The 5,760-nt window shown below is 49.1% G+C and overlaps 1 protein-coding gene across 3 annotated transcripts in view; it reads left to right on the top strand.

Annotated features, from left to right (window-relative positions):
- The window catches only part of TLN1 (talin 1), a 31,868-nt gene that overhangs the window by 292 nt on the left and 25,816 nt on the right, over positions 1–5,760 (top strand). The window contains exon 1 of one of the 3 annotated variants that reach the window (XM_019663282.1): positions 4,360–4,696. The exons of the other annotated variants lie outside the window; for them this stretch is intronic. The gene's annotated coding sequence lies outside the window, so the exon portion shown is untranslated. Of the gene's footprint in view, positions 1–4,359; positions 4,697–5,760 lie in introns of those variants that run through there. 3 annotated transcript variants of the gene reach the window in all.

The following is a 5,760-nucleotide window of genomic DNA, read 5'->3' as shown; positions in this document are numbered from 1 at the left end:
GTAGGCTGGACTGGGCCAAGCGGGAGCCTCAGGGTGGGGCCTCCGGGCCAGGCCGCGGAGGCGGGTGGGCGGGGGGCCCCTTAACTCTCCTGCGTCTCCTGTTTCGGGTCTTGCTGGAGAGGTCAGCGTCCAGTGTACCTCGGCTTGGGCTCGTAGTTAAGTAGGCCGTTTTGCGGGAGCCAGGCCCTTCCTGGGAGCAGTCTTCTGTCTGGGATAGGTTTTGGGGAGGATGAGAAGTAGGGTGGCAGGGAGGTGCAGGGCAGGGATCGGCTTTGAGGTTAGCTGATAGATGCTAGGAAAGCTCTGGGTGAGATTGGGATTAGGTGAAGTTGGATTTAGGAATCAGGTTAGTTTTAGGAGTTACAGAGCCAGGGTTAAAATTTATGGTTATTAGTGTGAGCCAGGTACGTTTTATATAAATAAAGTTTGGATTAAGGTCATTATTTTGTTTTATAGGATGGCCAGAATAAGTCAAAGTTAGAGTTCAGGGTCAACAACAGGAATTAGGTTACAAGTTCAGTTTCAGGGCTTGGAGAACCATGGCGTATTAGGACTAAACAGTGAGGGGGTGGGTCAGGAATCAAGTGACAAATGAACTGTAGGTTTAGGGGTCAACAGTGAGGGTTAAGGTCAGGAGATTTAGTGCTAAAGGTAAAAATTCTATCAATAATAGGGGTCAGGGGTTGGATACAGGTATCTTCCCGGAAAGGGATGAATGTCAAAACCGGTATTGGGAAACAGGAAACAAATTAGGGTCAAGGTTAATTTAGGAATTAGGGTCAGTTTTAGAGGTTGTGGTTGTGGTTGAAGTTAGGCTAGTGACCTCAGGCAGGTAAAATTTACAACATTGGTAGTAGGCGGATTATCTTCGTTTTGCAGTAGCAAGGTCTCTTATTCCTCGGCTTCTTTGACCCAGAGAAATGACAAACTAATTTCAGGCCGTGGTTCTGGACTTCTGCTAGAATTGCAGGCATTTGGGTTCCAGCTTCTTTATTCTACTCTCCAAGCCCAAGGCTCTTACTGTGGCCACCACAGTTGAGGGGCAGAGGTTCCCAGACTATGTTGTTTACAAGATAAGAGGTGGGAGACAGGACAGGGACCCAGGATATGTACGAGGCCTAGTCATAAGTGGGGTACTGCCTAGGGGAGAAGGGACTGGTGACTAAGAGGGAAGTAGACCGAGGAGACACTGTTGCCATGGGAGAAATGGATGACTGAATCCTCTGAAATTTCAGCCCCACTGCCTCCCATTCCCCTCATTCTCTGGAGATTAAGCCTTCCTCTCCACGTCTCATCCCTTCCTCTCCACCTCTCACCTCTTCCTGCTGCACATCCCTTTACAGATTACTTACTTTGCCTTTAATTCTCCCATGTTGTTCATCTTACCATCCATCCCTATCCTCAGTTCTGCCTCCCTTCCTACCTGTTAATCTACACATCCTACCTTAATTTATCCTCACCCAAATCTGAGTTTTCCCATCATTTTATATCACTCTCCCACCATTTTCACCCATTTATTTACCTGCATACCTCTTAGTCATTTGCTGAATACCCCAACCCCAGCCCAACACGACTGGCAAGTACCCCTCATCCCTGCTATGTGCCATCCGCTGATTCTAAGCCTCCTTAATTTCTTGGTCCAGTTGTAGATCCCCTTCCCCCACTCCCTAAACAGAAAAGAGGAAATGAGACCCAAAGAGGAAACTGGGTCTTGCTGATCCCACGCCCAGGCAGGCTACTGACCACACCCCCTTTCGCTCCCAGCCTGACCCTGCCACTGACCATAGCACTATCCCCTACCCAGCCTGACCCAGCCACTGGCTGCACCCCATGCCCTGCCTGCCTCCTCCCCCACCACCCTGCAACTCCAGCTTTACTTAGCCACTAGTGTCCCTTTACTCTCCCTCCATCCCAGCCTACCTAATTTAGGCACTGACCACAGCCCCATCTCTTCTTAACCTCCTATAGCCTGATCTAGCCTCTGATCTCATTTTATCATTCCCCGACTTAGCCACTGTCCACATAATCATTCCTCCCCTCCCCCCAGCCTAATGTAGTGACTGATTATATGTGTATTTTTTCCTACTGCCATCTTCCCCAATGTTTCTCTGTACCTTGTCTTCACCATTTCCAGTCCTATACAGTAACTAACCTCATCACTTCTTTTTTTCTTTTAATTTTAAAAGGAGGTACATGCATTTTATTTTTTAAATTAATTTATTTTCCAATTACAGTTGACATGCAATATTATCTTAGTTTATGGTGTGCAACATAGTGATTAGGCATTTATATACTTTATGAAGTGATCACCCCGTAAGTCTAGTACCCACTTGGCAGTACACTAACCTCATCCCTTCTGCCCATACCTGGTACTAACCACACCCCCATCCCCGTTTTCCCACAGCCCAACCACATCCCCTAACCACAGCCTCATCATCACATTCCCAGCTCAACCTGATCCTTTCTTTCCCCCTTCCCAGTGTCTTACCTAAACTCAAGCTACCCCAGCCCCTGAGGGGCTCCTAATGACAGGAAGCGTGACTTTGGGCCATGGTCCCTGAGGGTTGACAGGACAGACTACCATTAGGTCCTTTTAGTTCTACCTCTTAAAATGTCTAATGATGGGGTAGGGGGAAAAAAATTTCTAATGAGTGACATCCCTCTCTCCACTATTCTATTTCTGGCTTCATTACCTCCTACTTGTGCTAATGCAGTGTCCTTCTAACCAATCTCAAAAGTAATTGCCAGTTATTTTCCTAAAATCCTGTCCTCATTATGTCCCTTCCCTACTCACTGCCTCCCTTGGCCCTCTGTTGCCCTCCAGTAGGTGAAATTCTTCATACTTCTCTCTAGTCCTCCCTTGCCTTTCCATCCTAACCCTAACTTCCCCATCACTGCTCCATTGCAGGTACCCTGTGCTTCAGCCAGCCTGTCTGCTCACTTCTTGACTGTTCCTCCATGATTTCCTGCTTCTCCACCTTTGCTTATGCTATTCTGTCTGCCTGGAATGCTACCCTTGACTCATCTCCGGCTGGTGTAGTGGAGAAAGCTTGGGCTTTGGAGTCAGACCTGGTTTGGGATCCTGGCTTCACAACTTATTAGCTGTGTGACTTTGGACACATACCTTGAACAAATGTTTACCTTCTTTGAGCCTCAGTTTCCTAATCTGTAAAAGTGGAAATAATGACACCTACCTTGCAGGGTTGTTGTAAGGATTAAATGAAATTATGTATACAAAGCAGTGGACATAGTCAATAAAAAGATCACTACTATTTTTTATTATCTTTATTTTTAAAAACCTTAACTTGAAAGGACACTTTCATGGAGACTTTTTGGTCCCCTTTCCCTTAACTAAAGGAATTGCTCCCGGAGCATACACCTCTTGGCTCTTTACACCTTGCCCTCTTGTTATAATTCTGTATTTAGTTTATCCATTTAGCTGAGTGGGAGCCCCTTGAGGGCAAAGGCTAGGGCTTACTGAGGGTTTGGCCCAGGGCCTCCCCCACAACATGTCTTCAGAAATGCTTGCTAAATGAATGGAGGGAGAATGTCTACATAATGGAAGGAAAGATGTGGGGTGACTGTTGTGTTTGCTGATAGAGGTATATTTGTGGGGAAGCTGTGTGCATGGGATGGGGTCTTTACAGGAAGATAATGTGATTGTGATAGGATCTGTGTAGGGGCTGCGTGTACCAGATAACGTGTGTGTAGGGGCTGCGTGTACCAGATAACGTATGTAGAGACAGTGTAAGTATTGTAGCTTGTGGAAAAGAGCTCTGTGCATAGATGGGCTGGGGTGCATTTGAAGAGAATGAATATGTATGGATAGGAGTGTAGGTGAGGAGGGGCTGTGTTGAGGGAGGGCAGGTCCAGCCCTTCGGCTGCCCAGTCCAGCCCTAAATGAGCCTCCAGCAGCCTGAGGCCGGATATGTCAGTCTCACCCACAGCCCTCACCCCCACCCCTCGCGGTTGCGGACTCAGAGGCCAAATTTGGTAACAGGCTGAGTGTTACTCCCCCAACCCTCTTCCATTCTGACTGTGTCTTCAGCTTTCTCTCTCCCTTTGTCCTTCTCTGTAACTCCCTGTCCTTCTGCAACTCCCTTTGTAGGTATCTGCTCTGACTATATTCTCCATGTACCCCAAATTCCTTAACCCCGGTACACTTACATTCCATTCCTTGCTGGGATTTGACCTTCTGTCCTCCATTCCCCCTCCAATTGCCCAACTCCTCTGGAATGCATCTCAGGAATGTCTTGAGGGAGGAGGAGTTCCCTGGGAGGGGGACATTGGGGGAGGGGGGGTTTTGTTGCTGTTCCAGAAAACATGATGGAAAGGGGATCAAAGTTCTCAGACCAGAGCGGGAACTGGATAGCTTCTCCCTGTACTTCCAGGGGCCTTGTTCTATGCCCTTCTCACCCCCAATTCATTCCCCAAGTCCCCTTCTTCCTCACCCTCCTGTCGCTATGTAGATGTCCACTCAGGACCAGCCTGAGAGTAAGGGTAGGCATGACTCAACTCCCTTATCGGGGTCTCACCAGAGGTTTCCGTACTTGAGGAAGAAGGGGGTGTCCATGTGTCCGGAGGAAATGGGGGGAGATGTGCAATTTCAGCTTGTGGCGGTGGATCCCGTCAGTCCTGCCCTCAGCACCTCTGACTCGTCCAGCTTTGCTCCAGCCCTCCGGGGACCCACAGCCAGGTCTGTCCAGCTTCTGGGGGAGGTGCCCGAGGAATGGGGAGGTGGGCAGAGAGCTGGAACAGGGGAGACTGGGAGGGCCTCTCTTATTTGGAAATAATAGTGAGCTGTGGTTTCTTCTCTTTTGAGACTGGACTGTTTAGAATGTCAGAAATAATCCATCAGACCCTTACCCAGACCCTTCACACATCTGCCTCCTCTCTCTTGTTTTCTACCTAGATTTTCAATCCTCCTCACCCTATCCTTCCTAACCTCTTCACCCAAAAAAAAAACATACCCCTTCTAAGCTTCCCTTGTTCTCAGCTGTCTTCTGTATCCCAACACCCCACTTCTGCTTATAGCCTTCCCTCTGGTGCTTTCCCCCTTGGGGCTCACAGTTTGCCAGGAGGGGAACGGCCAGCCTGCATGTGCTCAGTTTTTACGAGGCACCAATGCCTGTACTGAGCTGGGTCGCATCATCAGCTGCTGGGCAGACTTATCCTTTTACGCACTGTGCGCCACCTGCCGCCTCCCATGGTTCCTCCAGCCCACTGAGAGATGGTGCCAGGAGGGCGGGGGAGGGCAGGGTGAGACTGGTGTTCTGAGAGGCACTGAAAATACTGCCAGGAGAGGCAGCTGAGATAAGAGGACAGAGTCTGAGGAGGACTTACTGAAGAGGAGCAAGTGTAGGAGGAGTTGTAGTGAGAACTTGGTGACTTGGAAGGAGCAGGGACTGAGAAGAACTGGGCTCCTTCTCCAACCTACCTTGTAACCACCCCGCGTCCCATACCTCGCCACAGGGTCTGATTCTCCTGCAAAGTTGATGAGTTGACTAGATAGTTTCTGAGATCCCTTTGGAATAGAGGGTCATAGTTCTAGTTTGACTGCTAGGGAAGCCAAATACGGGGCCAGGCTCCTCGGGGGGGGGGGGGGGGGGGGGGCAGCATCTCAGAAGAAAGCTGGAACAGGAGTGGACCTGGATGGCTCGAATAGCCAGTGTTTCCTCTCTCTGCCAGACTAGCCAGATTCAGTGTCCGTAGGCTTTGAGAGCCCTTGGGGGTTATCTAATACAACTTCATTTTGTAGAG

The sequence above is a fragment of the Hipposideros armiger genome, unplaced genomic scaffold (genome assembly GCF_001890085.2).
Source record: "Hipposideros armiger isolate ML-2016 unplaced genomic scaffold, ASM189008v1 scaffold_388, whole genome shotgun sequence".
Taxonomy (NCBI): Eukaryota; Metazoa; Chordata; class Mammalia; order Chiroptera; family Hipposideridae; genus Hipposideros; species Hipposideros armiger.
This window is presented reverse-complemented; position numbering and strand designations above follow the sequence as displayed.